This window comes from Chrysemys picta, chromosome 8, assembly GCF_011386835.1.
Source record: "Chrysemys picta bellii isolate R12L10 chromosome 8, ASM1138683v2, whole genome shotgun sequence".
NCBI lineage: Eukaryota > Metazoa > Chordata > Testudines > Emydidae > Chrysemys > Chrysemys picta.
The window spans coordinates 19171871-19192504 of NC_088798.1; the positions used below are offsets into that span (position 1 = coordinate 19171871).

General features: G+C 42.3%; 1 protein-coding gene and 1 long non-coding RNA gene across 7 annotated transcripts in view; one reads left to right on the top strand and one right to left on the bottom strand.

Annotated features, from left to right (window-relative positions):
- The window catches only part of PDE4B (phosphodiesterase 4B), a 380290-nt gene that overhangs the window by 321683 nt on the left and 37973 nt on the right, over positions 1-20634 (top strand). The window lies entirely within an intron of this gene.
- LOC135972986 (uncharacterized) lies at positions 16174-20451 on the bottom strand. Its single transcript, XR_010589634.1, has 3 exons — positions 19913-20451; positions 18694-18839; positions 16174-16524 (listed from the first exon to the last, which is right to left on the bottom strand). It is a non-coding gene; the product is annotated as an uncharacterized LOC135972986 (long non-coding RNA).

Consider the following 20634-nt stretch of genomic DNA (forward strand, 5'->3'; position numbering starts at 1 on the left):
GGTGAATCGGTAAAGTAGCTTTTATTACCCTTTGAGTACATGGAGTCCTCTATTCTAAGAAAACAGATTAAAATTCCAAACTAAATCTTTTTTAAAAACTTCTGTATTTAAATGTAATGCTTTTAAGATATTGTATTTGGCCATGAAAACAGTTATGATATTTTATAATTAAATATAATTTGAACAGACAGGCATGATGGCTGAAAGCAGAATGTATCACAATGCGAGATATGTGGGCCCAATCTTGCCAACACTTTCTACTCGGTTAGTGCTTACTAACATGAAAGGTGTCCTTCAGAAGGACCCGACATTTAAGGCTGAATTTGGGGATTGCTTACTTGGTGTTTCTCAAGAACCAGTCCAGGGATCAGCACCATTCCCTGAGATCTCCCTGATACAGTTTAGGAAAGCAGCAAACCGGCCCCTGCTATCAAAAAGGTTGAGAAACACTGGCTTACATGATGCTTGTAAAAGTGGGGAGCATTGTGAAACTGATGCTGTCCGCTTCCATAGTAAAGATGTGCATCCTATCACACTCAAGCATATTGTAGAGAAAATAGATATCCTGATTATGTGTGAGTAGAAGAATCATACATATACAGAACATTAAAATATCTGTTCTGTTAGCCATGGCTCATAGATCTTCACATTGCACCCAGATCATTCTTTGGCAGAAAACTCAGCTGGGCTAACAAGCTACTTCCAATCAGTTCCCTCTTGCAGTCCTTTCATGATCTATTTTCTTAATTTTCATATTCAAAGACTTCAGGTAAATTAGACTAAGATGAAAAGTTGGGTAGATTTTTCAAAAATACTTAAAAGAATTAGGAGCCTAAGTCCCATTTTCAAAATGAGGCACTTTACTCTTAGGCACATTTGAAAATGTGACCCATAATCTATATCAGGGGTCGGCAACCTTTCAGAAGTGGTGTGCCAAGTCTTCATTTATTCACTCTGATTTAAGGTTTCGCATGCCAGTATTACATTTTAACATTTTTAGAAGGTCTCTTTCTATAAGTCTATAATATATAACTAAACTAGTGTTGTATGTAAAGTAAATAAGGTTTTTAAAATGTTTAAGAAGCTTCATTTAAAATTAAATTAAAATGCAGAGCCCCCGGATTGGTGGCCAGGACCCGGGCAGTGTGAGTGCCACTGAAAATCAACTCGTGTGCCGCCTTTGGCACGCGTGCCATAAGTTACCTACCCCGATCTATATAGTTGACGTGGCTCAGGTAAATTGGACTGGTCTCCAAAAACTCATTTGACACATACACTTACTTCATTATGAAATGTCCTCCCGTAAAATTCATTTTTTACTTTCAGGGTTCCTCCTAACAGGGTCATTGACTTTATTGTCAGAGCACCACTTGGGACTTCTATTAGAATGTAAATAGAGACATTTTCAGTAGTCTTTTTGTGATTAATGCAGGAATCCTTGTGGTTGTGGACAATGAAGAACTGAGCCTGGTCAGTGAAATGATAACATGCCGAATCATCTATTTGTTCCCTGAGAAAAAGTTAGATCTGAACAATCTTTCCTTTTCATTTAATAGGCAAAGATTAGGCTCTGTCCTCTCTTGCTATTTCTGCTTCTCCCTATCCACTTCCTAAGATATTTCTAGTATGCAGGCAAATCCCACTCCCTGATTCCTCTATGATATCACTGCTAAGTGACATCTGACAAAATCTTTTCTGCATTTTGTTCCTTCCATTTGACACCATCCAAGTACTGTCACTATCCCTTCTGATGGGTGTTGGCCATAATATATTGTTTGCTGTATTTGGCTGGGGGGTGGGAAGAGGCCATAGCAGTTAAAAGTGAAGTGGTGCCTCCATTCTAAAACCCTTCTTGTCAGTACTTTATAACTTTCTTATACAGTTATCATTGGAGATTAAATATTTCATACTTGGCCTCAGCTCAGAAATGACTTCCTCTGGGGAGTTTCCTAAACATTCATTCAGCTGCCTGAGTTCTCAGAGCATGGATTTAAAAAAAAACAGAAGAAAAGCCTTACAGGTAAGAAATTCTTTGTATCAAAAAGGAGAGGTTAGAGAGCACTTATTTTTTTATTGTATATGTTAAAAACAGTACAACACACTGGTGATTGCTATATGTTTATGTATTAAAATACCCTGTTATATATGCAAGAGGTAATGCTACTTTGCTTTGGAAAGGTCTGAACGTCTTCATGCTAGGATATTTAAAATCTCACTGTTTTATTACTTAGCTCTTTGTTTTTGCATGTGTGCATTTGTGTGTGTGTCTGAAACACACACAATATATATAATAGCACATGTTTAAATAATGAACATAATTAGATTAGTTTGCAAAGTTTCGTTTTAGACGCTGTGTTTTTGCTGGCTACTCCTTTCCAAAATGTATTCCATGCTTGTCTCAACTGAGAGGCGATTTTTATATAATTTATTTTATTTGGCAAAGTTAGAAATATGTTTTAACAATTTCAAAAATACCTATGGTTAAAACCCACTTTACTTGTGTAAAAAAATGGCTTTTTTTGCATAATCTTTGATACTTGGTATGCAAATAGAGCTCCTTTTGGAAAACATGTGTGATCAAATTAGCTGGAGAGTAATAACGTTCTAGATGAGTGAAAAGTCACTATGAAATATGCTCTGTGGCCACATAGTAAAACACCTATGAAGCTTCATCTCTTCTGGGTATATTCTTGCCAGCTTCATAGGAATTGTAAGAGGTTCTTCTCAGTGTGATGAGGGGACAATATGTATGAGTGAAACTGTAAATGTCTCATTGAAACATGCAGAAAAATCTTCCATGCCAAATAAAAACAAGGTCAGAGAGGGCACAGGGAGCTCCTCGTACCCGCTCCCTCCTACCTCACTTGCACAGGGGCAGCTATAATGTAGCTGCAGGTGTGAGGAGCGTAATGATGGGAACATCCAATGCTACTGGCAGCATTCCTGGGTTCAAACAAAATGTGATTGGGAGGGGTGAGAATAGGGTCACCTCCTTATGCCACAGGGTTGCTCAAGGGGTAGCATTGGCTATACCTGTTCTACAGGTGCTTGGGTTTGGGCCTCCTCACCTTCCCTAGCACATCCTAGTTCATCCTTGTAAGAGGCATAATTGATCCATTGCATTAAACTAAAAAACTACAGAAAATTTTGAGCATGAAAATCCTATTTATCCTGTGCTTATAGGGTGTCTCCATAATATTGATTACATTCCACCATATTGTCATTAAAAATGTCAATTAAATGTATGCTTTTCAAACTGCCACTGCAGTGTAAACAGGTGAGTTGCTGCCCTGACTACACAGTTCTCCAACTAAAGAAAAGCAGCCAAATTATGATTTATTTATTTTTAGTTTTTTTTGTCCTCCTCACCCCCCATTTGCCTTAATCAGTTGTTAACTGAGCTTCTCCCATAGTGCATTAACCCCAGTGGATGCAAACTAAAACATCTACCTGAAACTCTTAATACTAACATTATTAAACATGGATAGTCACTATATCTACTTGAAATTGAAAAATGGAACTTAAATGTAAAATCTATTACATTGCTCTTTTTTTTTTCAAGGCAAGACAAAGCAAGATTATTGCAGCAGCATTAACTTGACCATGCCACGTTAATACTTTGCGGTTACTATTTGATGACACATGTATTAATATATTAATTAAAAAAAAGCAACAGAGGGTCCTGTGACACCTTTAAGACTAACAGAAGTATTGGGAGCATAAGCTTTCATGGGTAAGAACCTCACTTCTTCAGATGCAAGATGTTCTGTGCATTATAACCATGGGAACATGCTGTAAGAATACTAATTTTTGCATTTACTAGCTAAAGACAATTTTAACTCTGTATTAACTTAGTGCTTTGCATTTTGTTATAGGTAGATAGTACAACTGAGTGGGCATGCACACACATATATCCTTTATGTGTGCGCTTGTGCATACATACATATAGAAGGAAAAGTGTACACACTACATATAACTGTGACCGCAGTGTCGCCAGTTTTCATGGTATTTGGTAGCTCTCTTAGAGCTCCAGCTTCTAGAGGTATGTGATTCTATGAGAATATCAGTTATTTTTTAAAGTGTGTTTCTAGCCCACGTGGTTGAGGAGAAAAGCTTGAAAATGTGACCCATGTGTACCCTAAAGACTGAAAAGCAGAAGGTAAATAAAAAGAACCAAACATATTATTTTTATAAAAAAAATAATGACTTTTTTGGGGCCCGACTCTGGAATGTTTGCAGTTGGCAACTCTGCGATCCATGCAAAACACGGGTTCATTCCATCTTTTTAATGAATGCTTACAGTCATGCTGATGCCCCTTTTATTTTGCATTTTGTGAACATTCAAAACAATCCATAGAGTAATTTTATTTTTAAAAGCATTTGTTGGCTCAGTTAGAACTACAATTACATTCAAGGATATAGCGTTCAGTGCAGGGAGAGTCCATAACACAATCAGAGGCTCAAGTCATTAAATAAATTATTCACTGTGAATCATTCACTCAGCATTGTCTAGTATGACTATGTAAACATAGACACACTTTGTAAACACACACCCATATCCACTGCGGAAGGCAAAGAGTAAATTATTGATATTCCACATCAATCCCTGTTCTATCAAGTTTTGGCATGTCATTTGTTGATAAACCTGTTCCAGTGCATGTGCTACGCACTCACTAAGGCCTTGTCTACACTGGCAGGTTTCTGAGCACAAAGCAGATTTCTGCGTTGTAACTTCCGAGGTGTACACACTGCCAAGCCACTTAGTGTGCAGAAACTGCGCAGTTGCAGCGCTGTAAAAAAACCCACCCCGACAAGAGGTGTAGAGCTTTCTGCGCCGGGACTACAGCACTGTGGTGCTAGTGTAGACACCCTGGTCAATTACAGTGCTGCCATTGGCCTCCGGGAGGTGTCCCACAATGCCTGTTGTCGCCTCTCTGGTCATCAGTTTGAACTCTACTGCCCTGCCCTCAGGTGACCAACCATGAGCCCCACCCCTTAAATTCCTTGGGAATTTTGTAAGTCCCCTTCCTGTTTTTTCGGTGACACATACAGTGGTCTCAGCGCATCTTTCCAGGTCACATGCCTGCTCCACTCACCAGGCAATCCCCCACTTGGAGCAATGCCGAGCTGCTGGACCTCATCAGCATTTGGGGAGAGGAGACTGTCCAGTCCCAGCTGTGCTCCAGCCGTAGGAATTATGATACCTATGGACAGATTTTACGATGCATGACAGAAAGGGGCCATGACCAGGACACACTGCAGTGCAGGGTCAAAGTGAAGAAGCTGTGGAACACCTACCACAAGGTGCCGGAGGCAAACCGCCACTCTGGGGCTGCGCCCACGAGCTGCCAGTACTACAAAGAGCTGGATGTGATACTCAGTGGTGACCCCACCTCCACTGCAAAGGCCACTGTGGATACTGCGGTGGCTAGCGTGCCAGTCGAGAGTGGACCGAGCCAGGAGCAGGGAATCTTGGACGAGGATGTGGAGGGGAAGGGGGACCCAGAGGCAGAGGACTACTCAGAGGTCAGAGATGCATGCCGCCAGGAGTTCTTCTCTATCCCGGAGAAGGCTAGCCAGTCACAGCTGTCGGATGTTAGCGAAGCACAAACAGGAGAGGAGGCCCCTGGTAAGTGGATTTGATTTTGGGAATCACTGAAGCAAGTTGTGGGGGGCAGGAGGGTTGCAAAAAGCAGACTTGTGTCTGTATGATGCGCGTGTGATGGGTTGGATCACAGAAACCCCCTTGGGAACTGCCAACTGATGTGCCAAGACTACTTCTGCCCCTGCTTTCCCTGCCCTCCCAGCTTGGGACGTCAGTGCCCTGCCTGGTTTGAGCCAGACCCGCTAGCCTGCTGCAAACCCAGACCCAGGTCTGAACCACGTCCCCTAACAGCTGTAGGTTTAAACTGAAAGCAGCTTAAGTGTTCCTGTCTTTAACACTTATACAGGGTAAACTCATAAATTGTATGCTCTAATAAATTTGTTAGTCTCTAAGGTGCCACAAGTACTCCTGTTCTTCTTACTGCTAGAGGGGTATGCACAGCTGTTTGCCCCCTCCCCCGTATTAATACATACTCTGAGTTAATTAATAAGTAAAAAGTGATTTTATTAAATACAGAAAGTAGGATTTACGTGGTTCCAAGTAATAGCCGACAGAACAAAGTGAATTACCAAGCAAAGTAAAGTAAAACACGCAAGTGTAAGCCTAGTACAGTAATAAAACTGAATACAGATAAAATCTCACCCTCAGAGATGTTTCAATAAGTTTCCTTTACAGACTGGATGCCTTCCTAGTCTGGGCACAGTTCTTTCCCCTGGTACAGCTCTTGTTCCAGCTCATGTGGCAGCTATGGGATTTCTCATGATGGCCGCCCCCTTTGTTCTGTTCTACCCACTTATATATCTTTTGCATAGGTGGGAATCCTTTGTCCCTCTCTGGGTTCCCACCCCTCCTTCTCAATGGAAAAGCACCAGGTTAAAGATGGATTCCAGTTTGGGTGATATGATCAGATATCACTGTAGGATTCATTAACCCACTTGCCAGCACACATGTATACAGGAAGACTTACAAGTAAAACAGAGCCATCTACAGACAATGGTCCTGGTTAATGGGAGCCATCAAGATTCCAAACCACCATTAATGGCCCACACTTTGCATAATTACAATAGGCCCTCAGAGTTATATTTCATATTTCTAGTTTCAGATACAAGTGCGATACATTTATACAAATAGGATGTCCACACTCAGTAGATTATAAGCTTTGTAATGATACCTTACAACAGACCTTTTGCATGAAGCATATTCCAGTTATATTTACACTCATTAGCATATTTTCATGAAATCATAGAGTGCAACGTCACAGCGCATCCCACCACATGCCTAGTAAGAGTGGCGGAACAGGGTGTTGATTGACTCCCTCACTTGAATCTGCCTCAGAGATCTGCATGAAACTCTCATGGAGATACTGGGCAATCTGCTGCTGCAGGTTCTTTGGCAGAGCTGCATTGTTTCCTGCCCCATTAAGGGTAACTTTCCTGTGCCACTCTGCCATCACGGGGAAATGGGGGACCATTGCTGCACACAGGTGAGCTGCATAAGAGCCAAGGTGAAAGCCGTAGTCTTAGAGAAGACCCTCCCTTGATTCCCTGCTCACCCTCAGCAGTGAGATATCTTCCATAATGAACACAGCCTGTGGAAAATGTGGGGACAGTAAGGATTATCAGTCGTGTCCTGTCCCCCCCGCCCGTGCTGGCTCTCCCCAAGAGCCACGTGCCCAGTGTGCAGAACGGTCCTGGAACACTGATTTCCCCTGTCCCTGCGGTTACTCACCATTTTGGGGGTCTTGTGACTCATGTGCTTGCCTGGGATCAGCCAGTTAGTGACAGGTATGTAAATAGTGGCTGTGTTTTAAATCACTGAATCAGTGATCTCTCTCTGTTGCAAACAATACTGCTTCTGTAAAATGTTGCATTTTGGCTTCACAGATATGACCTTGGGAGCCCAGCCTCCCTCTTTGTTATCGCCAGCGGAACGGCTGCGCAGAATTAGAAAGTGGCCACGAAGAACTAAGGAGGACTTTCTGCATCATGTCATGATGACTCTGCGGCCGAAAAACAAGAATTGAAGGAGTGGCGGGACAGCGAGAAGAGGGACCGAAAGGAGAACGTGGCGCGCCAGAATGAAGTGGCTCTTAAAAGTTATGGAGCGCCAAGCGGACTGCTCCAGGCACTACTAGCACTGCAAACCAAGCAGCTCCGCGCCCGCCCTCCCCTGCAGCTGCTGTCACAAAATTCTTTCCCATGCGCCCCCCAGACACCGCCAACACACTCTTATCAACTTCCTGGCTCTAATCTGCACCTGCTGCATTCCACTCCTGCCCCGTCACAGTCTAGCCTTGTGGACTCCCACTACCCACTGCACTCAACACCTGTCCCTCTGCAGTTTGGCCCTGCTGAAGTACAGTACCCGCTGCACTGTACTCCAAAGGACAAGGTTGGATATGATACCTGGACTACACAAATCTTTAACTGTCCCAGGACCCCACCTCCTCCTGGGACCTTCCCTTCCCCCATCCTCCTCAGTGCTGATGTGTTTTTTTGTTTGTGTGCTGTTGTTGTTTTTTAATACAATAATTGTTTTGGTTTGAAAGCAATCTTTATTCCATTCATTGAAAGCAAACAGAGCCCTGCAAAGCAGGCAATTTTCTTAAACCGTAGTGCATCGTCTGCACCAATCACAATCACCTCCTAGCATTACAAGCACTGTACGCTCGAGCACAGCAACAAATATTAGTGGCTTTCAGCTTCAAATTGCTGCCTCAAGTCATCCCTGATCCTTATGGCCCCACGCTGGGCCCCTCTAATAGCCCTGGTCTCTGGCTGTTCAAATTCAGGCTCCAGGCACTGAACCTGGTCCAGCCCTGAGTGAAGCTTTCACCCTTCCCTTCACAAATATTATGGAGCCTACAGCACGCGGCTATAAGCATAGGAATATTGTCATCAGCCAGGTCCAGCCTCCATATAGGCAGTGCCAGTGGGCCTGTAAATGTCGAAAAGCATGTTCAACAGTCATTCTGCACTTGAGCCTGTTGTTGAACTGCTCCTTGCTGCTGTCAAGATGCCCTGTGTAGAGCTTCATAAGACATGGCATTAAGGGGTAGGCAGGGTCTCCCAGGATCACAATGGGCATTTCGACTTCCCCTATGGTGATCTTCTGGTCTGGGAAGAAAGTCCCTGTTTGCAGCTTCTTGAACAGGCCAGTGTTCCAAAAGATGCATGTGTCATGCACCTTCTGAACCAGCCTGTGTTAATGTCCATGAAACGTCCACAGTGATCCACAAGCGCCAGGAGAACCCCTTCCGATTAACGTATTCGGTGTCTAGGTGGTCTGGTGCCAGAATTGGAATATGTGCGCCATCTATCGCCCCTCCGCAGTTAGAGAAGCCCATTTGTGCAAAGCCCTTCACAATGTCACACATGTTGCCCAGAGTCATGGTCTTTCGGAGCAGGATGTGATTAATGGCCCTGCATACTTCCGTCAACACGAGTCCAACGATCGACTTTCCCACTCCGAACTGGTTAGCAACTGATCGGTAGTGGTCTGGAGTATCTAGCTTCCACAGTGCAATCGCCACGCACTTCTACAATGGCAGGGAAGCTCTCATTCTTGTGTCCTTGCACCGCAGGGCTGGGACGAGCTAATCACACAGTCCCATGAATGTGGCTGTCCTCATCCGAAAGTTCTGCATCCACTGCTCGTCATCCCAGATGTGCATAACGATGTGATCCCACCACTCAGTGCTTGTTTCCCGAGCCCAAAAGCGGCGTTCCACTGTGGTCAGCACCTCCATGAATGCCACAGCAATCTTGTGTCGTAGCTACTACACATGGTGAGATCAATGTCGAACTGCGCTTGCCAGGGCCGGCTCCTGCATTTTTGCCGCCCCAAGTGGCGAACAAACAAAAAAAGCTGCAATCAGCGACACTTCGGTGGCAGCTCAACCGCCGCCGCTTTATTCTTCAGCAGCAATTTGGCGGCGGGTCCTTCCCTCCGAGAAGGACTGAGGGACCCGCCGCCGAAGAGCCGGACGTGCCGCCCTTTTCCCTTGGCCGCCCCAAGTACCTGCTTCCTGCACTGGTGCCTGGAGCCGGCCCTGGCTCTTGCCTTTGTATTTTAAGGAATAACTTCACTGCCACTCGTGACATGTTAGTGAGAGCGAGCAGCATATTGGTCAACAGTGCAGGATTCATTCCTGCAGACCGAAGAGGCAGAGCAGAGCATGCAGTACATAAACTGTTGAAAGATGGCGCTGGACGGAAGCACAGGGATTGCTGGGATGCGAAGCAATGCATCATGGGGCATTGGGACAGGACCCAGGATGCCCCATCATCCCCTCTGCCTTCCCACAACTCTTAGCGGCAGAAGAGGAAGAGATGCTCTGTGGGATAGCTGCCCAGAGTGCACCGCTCCAAATACCACTGTAAGTGCCGCAAGTGTGAACATGCTATTGCACAGGCAGATGACAGTGTGAACACACAACGGCGGTTTCCCTTCAGCGCTGTGTGAGTGGTGTTGTAACTGCCGGCACTGTAACTCTGCAACACAGCCTTGTCGCTAGAAGTCAGCATATGTAAACACTGTCTGTCGGTATTTTGTCAGCATTTTTGCAGACAAAATACTTCCAGCCCCACGAGCAGCATTAGCCTTGTCGTCAGGAGAGTGCTCCTGCTCTGTTTACACTGCCACTTGCGGCAAAACTTTTGTCTTTTGCGGAGGTGGGGAGCAGGGGGGCGGAGACGGACTTTTTAAGTACCTGTGAAAGACAAAAGTTTTGTTGACAACTGTCTAGTATAGACAAGCCCTGAGAAAGACAAGTTAACTTTTTGAGAATGATGCTAGACATTGACTGGTAATTCTTACTGAACAAAGTAATGGGTGTCTCTTTATTAAAGGAGGGTAAATAAACTGTGATTCAGTTTCCTTTGTTGAGAGTGAAAGAAGGGTGTTTCAGATGCAGGTGTTTCAATTTGAGTTTAATTAACTGGTAAACTAAACCCTGCCCTCATGTCAGGTAGCTTAAGCCACCCTTTCCTTTCCAAATCACATGTCGAAGATGCACCCTGACTTGAATGTAAATAGTGCTTAGCTGAATCACAGTGTTGTCAGCAAATGACATCTGGGTGGATCCAGGTGGTGGATTAGGTTTTTGTAATTCAGATTCAACATGAAACCCTTTTTTTCTGGTTGTGTGGGTGTGTATGTCCAACCTACGGCTGATAAGCATGGTTTAGCATGATTTTTAACTGTAGTGTAGCTAAGGAACAAATGTTAATTCCTAATTGTGTTTAACCCTAGGGACATGCTGCACATTTAAAAAAAAATACTTAGCAATTGTAATGTAGTGCAGCCAAAGCTTAATGCATGAAATTCAGTACTTCACTAAGGATCTTTGTAAGGAGCTTGACCCACTGCCACGGCACCTCCTGCTGGTTGTCCTCAGGAATTAGCTCTCCCAGCCTTGGAGTGCCCTCTGCAGGCCGGTGATCCACCCCCATGTCCCTCCCAGGACCCCGGTGCCCCTGGCAGTACCCCCGCGGTCCTGGGTCTCCCCCTCCCAGGGGAACCCCCACCCACTATCCCCACTTCTCCTCAGTGTTCAGCTACTGCCAGTCCCCATCTAGCCCCCCGCTCACTGGGGCGGGCTGCAATGTGAGCCACTCATCACAGGCAAAGGGGGTTCGGACCTGCTGCCTCTGCCTACCCACAGGCTGCCCCCTGCAACCCAATACCTTACCAGGCCTGCAGCCTGGGACTTTCCTAGGCCGGAGCTCCCCGGCTCCGTAGGCCTTTCCCCAGCCCTGCTCCAATCTAGGTTCCCTTCTTGGCACCTTGCAGCCAGGCCCTTCTCCCTCTACAGACAGAGGGAGACTGCCTGGGCCTCTGGCTCATAGCCTCTTATAGGGGCCAGCTGGGCCTGATTGGGGCATGGCCCCAGCTGAGCCTACTTTCCCCCAATGAGCCCAGGCTTCTTGCTCCAGACACAGCCCTCTCCTAGGCTGTTTCTAGCCCCACAGGGCAGGAGCGGGTAACCATCCCGCTACAGTCTTCCAGTCTCTAGTGTGAATTAGCACCCATTCTGCAGGGTGTATTGTTCATACTTTAAATACTTTGTTGCTACTATGTATGATATGTTAGATTCAGAGGGTCAGGTAAACTTCATGTTTGATGATCAAGCTAGAATAGAGAAGTAAAATTTGCCTTCTTTCTGAGTCTGTTGGATTTTTTAGAAGTTTGATGAAGTTCTGTACTTAGAAGAACATTTTAATGGTTAGTTGGTGATTGGCTCTGCACCTAAGTCTCAAGTTTGAAATCAGACACTTGCATCCATCTGGCAATCAGATCTATGGACAGGTATTAAAAAGATCAGATTAGACATCAGACCTTCTTAGGCAAATTTTGTTTTAAATTCAAAATAAAACATTAGTTTTTATGCCTGAATTGCTGTTGTACATATGCAGATTTGAACTATTTAACAAATAACATGCAGAAATACATGTGTAGGAAGGACTCTCAAACTTTGAAGTGATTTATATTATAAATAACTAAAATTTATTGCATCTAGGATGTAATTAAGAATAATACCCAGAAGATGTAATACGGGCACAATATACAATTTACTATTTATTGGCAGAAAGGATATACTGCAAATGGTTTGAGAACCATTACAAATTGCAGTCTCCACATTATTAAATCTCCAAGTTGGAAAATTGTTCTCTGAATGTTTCTAACAGAAAACAACTTTGACATTTAAAAAGAATTTTACATATTTTATTAAAATTGTGACCACTGGCCTCTTTGAATGGAGACAAATAACTGGGTACATGTTTGTAACCAAAGTTATATGTGTCTAAAATTAAGTGTGAGACTACAATCCTGCAAAGGTGTCTGCTTTTCCTTTTGCAGAATTAGCAGACTCAATCAGGGATGTAGATGTCTAATAGCCCTATATTGAGTCTGCAAATATTTGTGCCCACAATTTCACATCTTCAAAACTGGAGGTCAATCTCATAACAAGACACTTGAAAGTAACCGTTAGCAATATCAGAATCTGAAAGCCTATTTGATTGGTACACTGAACACTTAGTTATTTGGAGCCATGTTGGACTATTAATTTCCCATGGTTGTGGGATTTTAATGCTGCTGGTAAGAAGAAAATTGAGGCTTTTGAGAGGTGGTGCTGGTGAACACTCTTGTGTATCTCCTGGACAGAAAAGAAGATGAATGCATATATTAGAAATGCTATTGGAGAGAAGCAGACCCTGCAGTAGGAAATCAACAGGAGTAAACTACTATACTTTGGTCACATCAGGCATAGAGATGGGAATAACTTCAGGGAAGTTATAGTGGAAGGAATGGTGGCAGCTCATCTTAGTAGGGGATGAATAGCGAGGGCATGAATAGACTGTGTACGATTATTGGGCGGTCAGCTGCTGAGTGCTCAAAGTCAGTGATGGAGCAAGAAGGCTTCTGAAAATTCTGTTCTGATGTCACAAATATTCAGACAGGAATAAATAGATTTTACTGATTTATGCTGTACTATGCAGAAGTGAGAGCTGCACCCTCTCTCCATGCAACTATAGTGGCCTGCCTGAGCCCCAGTGAAGCAACCATTCTCCCATTCCACTTTCAGCTAGAACCAGGGAGTCCAGAGTCATGAAAATGCAAAGGAATATATTAAAAATTTAACCAGATTCACTTCAATAACAACAACAAAATCACTTTGAGTGAAGTTTGATGTTTGAGTGACATCTCAGATCATTTCTTAATTTGGGCCTGCCCCTGCTTCTGTTGAAGTCAATGGCATGGAGTAGGAATTGGAGCCCTTTCTGTGAACTGGTTTACTCATCCATAGGGAAAACCACACCGGCAACAGGTTTTATCCAAAAACTTTTAAAAATGTAAATAGTTGAAAAGTCCCAAGGCCACTTTCACAACCAGGTCTCATGCTGAGAAAATTGTGATGGGGCCAAGTCACTAGGCTAGATATGAAGACATAGGCTGCAGGGCCAGGTGGGGTCCACCTGAGCCATGGCCTGACCAGTTTTTGGTCAGGTCAAATCTGAGTGGTGCTGTGACCGTATGTGCCAGGTCCCAAAGCCGCTCACTCAAATTTGGCCTGGCTGTTCCTCCATCATGATGGAAGATGGGCGAGGCCAAACCTGAGTGGTGCTGCAACCCTGCTCACTCACTGAAATTTGGAGAATTCGGTAGGTGTAAGGGGCTCATGGTCCCAGAGAGTCAGGCTGCGGTGGAGGGGGGGGAAGTATCTGAGGGGGGATGAGGAAGGACAGGCAGGGGGTTAGGAGGTCAAATCTATGGCATTCCGCAGCCCCTGGGTGAAGGTAATCCTCTACAGATGAATTTTTAAGTTCTTTTATAGAACTCAGGGACACTGTACATTTATTCTTACTATTCATTTAGATGGAGGAGAAAGAGCTGATGGTTTTCAACAAAGAATGTAATTGTTTCAAATTACATTTGTCAAATTGATTTTGTTGCTAATATTTTTGAAAAGCGGCTTCCACAGAAATGTCCCCATTTAACCTGTGACCAATCCTGTGTACAGCCTTGGAAAGTAAATGGTGCTTGCAGATATTGAATGAGCAAAGGTAGTTTTTTCTTGTTTAAACAAGTATGGGTTTTTTCATAGCCATAAACAAGGAGGGAGGAAACACTGACTGAACAAATTGACATTAATGGCACATAGTGGAAATATCTGGACTGTGTTCCTGAAAATATGCTGAGTGTATTGGTAGGTAGCACAGATTTTAGCTTGTAAAATTAGAAGAAAAGTGGAATGAAGACTATTTTTAAGGCTTCTGGGGGAGTATCCTTTGCCTTTGAACATTTGTTGTTAAAGTGCTCCCAACATGTGGAGCAATCTGGCTTGTTTCAAAGCCAGGAAATTGCTTATCAGGCATAGTTTTATGAGCAAACGGCAGGGATTGCTACCAGTATTGAGAGAAAAGGTGAATTCTATCAGAGACTGGGAAATCATCCCCCAACCCTCCCTGAAATGTGGTGGTAGAATTGTAACAAATTGCTCCCAAGAACTCCTTCCAACACATCATTGAGTTTCAGTAAGAAGTGACATATCATCCACAGCCATGCTGTACCAAACTAAAAATAGGAAGAAAAACAGCGACACACCTTTTTATTCCATTAAAACGCATTGGAGTGGGAGAATTTTTTTTTCAAAGGCCAAGTGAAATAAATGAGACATTTTGCTTTTTTAAACAAATAGGGACTTGTTAGGTCTGCCGTCTGATTGGACTGACAGCAAAGCCACTTTTGTAAAGAAAACGTCACCATAAACGTTAGCACAGTGCTCGAGAAGGTGGAAAGTGTTACGTAAATGCTAAGTATTCTTAGAAATAGAATTGCAAAGGATTCTTCTCGGCTCTCTGAGCTGTGGCGCAAACGTAGTATCTGTTCTTATTAATTATTTTTTAATATATTTGGAAAATGATTTAACGTACAGCACTGGAAAAAAAATTATGGAAACATCAGCTGGAGTATGGAAATAATCTTACTGGCAAGTACTTGATTATGCAACATGATGATCCAAATATAAACTGTGAAATGTGATACAGTTCAAGACACATTGTACAATATTCCACAAGATTATATCCAAAAAGTGTACAACTGCCTCGATAAGTGAATTAGTACATTATGCTTTATAGCAGGGGTATCAAAATCATTTGGAGGAGAAGGCTGGATTCCAAGTTTAATCATGGTCCCTGAGGCATGATACAAAGACAGAGCTTCATACTCACCTCAATCAACAGCAGAGCTCCCATTGATGTTAGTGGGAGGTTTGCAGAGAGATCAAGGGGAGAACACAGCCTTCATGTAGTAACTAAACATCTGTATTTAGCTCCTCATTGTCACATTGAGTTTCACTCAATGAGAACATCTGCTCCCCCTTATTTCACTTCTGTTTCAGCTTTTTGTTTCTCCTCCTTCCCCTCTTCCTCTCTCTGTTGTTCCCCTTTCTTGTCTTGTGTGTCTCCTCTGTTCCTCCCTCTGTATTTTTATCCCTGCAGCAAATCCCAGTTCCCACTCCTCAATGGTTTCACTCCTATCCCCTTCCCTATTTTATTGCTAAAATGATCAGCAGCAGAATAGTTAATGTCATGTTATCATCACTGGACCTTTAGAGTTGACACTCAAATGAGATGAATAGGGGACAGGTAGGAGATATAGAAGTCATTGTTTCAAGTTGTCTGCAGACTCAGGCAGAAGTCACATCAGTTTACACTTGGTTTATGTTTGGAAGATTGTATCTGCAGCCCCAAGGTATCAAAACTTACTTTTCATTTTTAAATGAAAACTTAGTTTCTGCACAAGCTGCATACGACATATAGGGCACATAAATGTATTTATGTATTTGTGTGCCACATATTCAGATCCTGCCATATGTGTGCCATATGTTTGACACCCCTGCTAAACAGCCAAGTTCCCCCTTCAATTCCCCGTACAAAATTATATTAGCCCTTCTTTTTGTATGTATTCTCAATTCACATTAAATATTTATCTGGTATGTAAACCTGTTGTATCCTTGCTCTCCACTCAGCATTAAGAATATGGAGAAACCACATTGGTACAGTTGGATTCCAAATAACTAAATAATAACTTTATTAACTATGTGCAAATATAGAAACCTAGCCACTTATATCTGTTCTGGCAGGGTTCTGATGTGTTCTGCAACAGAAGACAGGGAGGCCCACTAGAAGACTCCCAAACCATTTAAAGCGATATTACCCAATTCCTATACACTACAGACAGATTCTGACAAATATCATTTTGTCTGAAAAGTACAATTTAATGTGTGAGATGAAGATGCGTCATATTTTGTTTCCAGCACAACATGTTTGAAACATTAGATTAGCAGAGTGCATCTGATTTGAATAAGTCAACCATTAGGGATGGTTCTTTGAGATTGTCCAGAAGTATACTTCCTAAAAGTAGAGGTGGGAAACGAGGTTCAGATAAAACAATCATTTTAATCTGTCGCTGACTCTTATTTATTATTTAGCACCAACAGTGTACTAAGAACAGAGAGGAAAATATGGTTCCTGCACCAAGTCTCAAAATAGATAGATAATATAGTCCAGACATGAGATGAAAAGAGGGGGGAAAGGAAAATGTCTAATGTTCCTTTAAAAATAAATTTTATCTAATCTGGGACTATAAATGCTACTGTCCATTAATTGTATTGTGTGGATATTGTATAGTGCCCTTACAGAGCAGAGTTAAGGTTTGGGTGCCCTGCCAGTGCATTACCATACTTTAACATATTTTCATTGCCTTTCCATTTAACCTTAACTCTGATTTTCCTGGGTTTTTTATACTTTTTTTTTTAAATAATAACATCCCTGTAATGTTTTACCTTTAAGTTACTGATACTTACTCAACATTAACTCCAGTGTAACAAAGCTTTTATCTTGGAATTTTGTTGGTTATATGAAAAATATCGTACAGAACAAGAAACAACAAACTCTTGAGAATGCCACCACAGGATATTTGTAACAATTTAAATATGTGTACTCTCAACCTGAATTTTATTATTTATCAACCTGAAAATTATTATTTATTATTAACTTTTAGCTCCAGCTTCTGGCTGATTTGCCATAGTCTCTGGAGTAATGCAGAGTGGTTAGAGCTACACTCAGGTGGCGTCCTGGGCACCTTCCCTGATGGCTGCTTGGATGAATTCTTATTGGGAACAATAGGAGGCACTGGCCATTTTGAAAGAGGGCATTGTAACTGGGAGGACAGTTGCCTCAGTTCCTTTGAGCACAGTAGAAGATAGCAACCTTTTTCAAAGAAGACAAAGGGGTTTTTAATTCTCTGTAGATCATGAGCCATTGGCCTCTGCTATAGAAGACAATTTCACTTATGAAGACTAATAGCAAAAAATGACCATTAATACTTAAAAAAAAATCTTTTAAGTGTAGCTAATCCATAAGATTTCAGCAAGTTATAACTATATGGGAAGTTAGAAGAGTCCATATTCTTAAGATCATTTGGGACAAAAAATGGTGCAATACAAGGTGCTAAATTTCTTAAAGGACCCATTTTTCAGTTAATGTTAACTCTTTAATTAATGGAGTTACTTGTAAATTCTCAGAAATCCACTGTGTGCTCAGGGCGAGTGCTATGGGATGTATTGCTGTCTTCATACCTAACAAACCTGTTGAATCTCTGCTCTAAAATGCAAACTCAGCCTTAACTATGCAACTTCAACTAGTGCTTCCCTAATACCTTTGACAGGGAACAGTGAGGTGGCAGACTTACAGATAACGCAAGGTTATTTAGATTAGTCCAGACTAGGGGACCCTGAGGAACTTAAGAAACACCTGGCAAAGCTAACCAGTAACATAACACAATATCAGCCCAAATTCCTTTTAGTAAATTCATCATTTTAGGTAGCACTTTCTTGGACAAAAGATCCGGACATAATTTTGTTGCTCTGCCAATTATTATCTTCACAATCTGCAGCTGTTTCAAAAAAGCAGATAATATTAGGTTGTATGAAGAAAGAGAATAAGATAAGAGCACTGTTTTCTGTGCTTTAGAAAACTAAGCACACTTTCTGCTGGATTGGGTACTAAATAGTCTGTAAAAAAAATAAGATAAAGAACGTTTTTACATACTATGGCACTTACTAAGAGCTCTCTATATTTTTATTGACAAATGTTGTATGCTTGTCTATCTAAATGGCTAGTGTTTTAGTCAGACTTAAATGATGTGTTAAAATTGCCAATTTTTTTTTTTTTAGGAATTCAGGTTCTGCTGTATTTATTGCCCCTTAAATGTTTTCCTTGCAAGTATCATTAGTAATGATCTGATAGTCATATTTTTTATTTGCATAGCACCCTTCAGCCTGAAGGATCCCATAGTGCTTCACAAATTATATCCATTCAGCACAGCTGAAATGCAGCCACCTTGAGGGTGGAGGACAGCAACCAATCAATCAGCATATAGCACACAGCACAACAGTGAGCAGGAAGGATAATTTTGCGCAACAATGCTATTATGAACAGAGCATGAGATTTTCCATATTCATACAGGGTGGACAGAGTTTCAATTTTCTGGCTCATGCAACTACATGAAACTCAATTTACCTTAGAAAGGTGATGGGCATGGGTGGATCCTTTTGTGGTCCCAGGAAGAATGGGTACCGCAGTCCTGAAGTTTAGAATTCTATTCTGTTCTGTATAGGTTCTTACACTGTCCTGGGGTTCTTGCACAACTTTCTGGGGGATGAAATCTTAAAAGAAAAATGGAAAATAAATTAAATTACAGTGGCCGGTAGAAGTAGACTGGATCCAAACACCTATGAACTTTGGCAAGTCTGGATCTGAACTTGAAGGCTTAACTTAAATGGGCCAAACCAAAACTCTGTGTAACAACCTCTCTCCCCATGACACAGTAGAAATAGAACCTAGAACCGTTAGCACCACAGTACCTCACACTTAGCCAGGTCATTGTAACCAGATCCCAATACGCCCACATTTGGTGAAGTTTGACTTGAATTTGAGTTATATGAGCTAAGACCATGTTTCGGGCCATTTGAAGGTTGCTGGAACAATGATAGGGCAAGTAAAACAAAAGCAGATTTAGTTTTTGTTTTAATTATTACATAAGAATATTCAACTTTCCAAACTTCGTGGTTTTTTTAATTTTATTTAATTATTCTTAGAAAGGTGCAAGATATTCTAAGTAGGTGGGATATAGAAGCATTCTGACTCTATATATTTGAGTAGGCCATGATTCCACCTCCTGCTCAGAAAACTGAAGTTAGGCTGTAAATTATAGTGATATTTATAGATAATTGCCCTTAGTAATAATGAATTTCTATTAAGCGTATCTGGCTGGGCTTTTTGTGCATCTGCTCCTAAAATCACTTTGTTCTCCTTGTTGAGTTTATTAAAAAATAGAAACTTGTTCATTTAGAGGACCGACTGGCTAAGCAGCAGTTCTGCAGAAAAGGACCTGGCGATTACAGTGGGCGAGAAGCTGGATATGACTCAGCAGTGTGTCCTTGTTGCCAAGAAGGTTAATGGTATATTGGGCTGCATTAGTAGGAGCATTGCCAGCAGATCGAGGGAAGTGATTATTCCCCTCTGTTTAGCACTGGTGAGGCCACATCTGGAGTATTGCATTCAGTTTTGGGTCCCCCACTACAGAAAGGATGTGAATAAATTGGAGAGAGTCCAGCAGAGGGCAACAAAAATGGGGGGGCTGGGGCACATGACTTATGAGGAGAGGCTGAGGGAACTGGGCTTATTTAGTCTACAGAAGAGAAGAGTGAGGGGGGATTTGATAGCAGCCTTCAACTACCTGAAGGGGGGTTCCAAAGAAGATGGAGCTTGGCTGTTCTCAGTGGCGGCAGATGACAGAACAAGAAGCAATGGTCTCAAGTTGCAGTGGGGGAGGTCTAGGTTGGATATTAAGAAACACTATTTCACTAGGAGGGTAGTGAAGCACTGGAATGGGTTACCAAGGGAGGTGGTGGAATCTCCATCCTTAGAGGTTTTTAAGGCCTGGCTTGACAAAGCCCTGGCTGGGATGATTTAGTTGGTGTTGGTCCTGCTTTGAGCAGGGGGTTGGACTAGATGACCTCCTGAGGTCTCTTGCAACCCCAATCTCCTGTGATTCTAGAGGGAATTTGAGACTTTTTTTTTTCATTTTGAGGAAACTTGAAACCTCTCACTAAAATTGTTTTACTTATCTGCTCATTGATAGGGAGTTTGCAGGTTGTGGAGGAAAGTTCACGGAAGTTCTACTGTTGTATTTTGTGGCTAGTTCCAACTATTTTTTTTTCTTGAATGCCACAGAAGTGTGCAAGAGGAGGTTACTTCCAATAGATTTGTAGCTCTGTAAGTATAAAAAAGAAATTGAGTATTAGCTCTTCTTTACACCAAAATGTATTTTATTTTATTGGAATGTAGGACTAGAAGGGACCTGTGTCATAGAATCAGTGCTTTAAAGTATTTCTTGCTCAGTGAGAAATTATTCTTCTATAGTGTTTGTTTTCTCCTATTGAGCTTTGAATGGTTGCA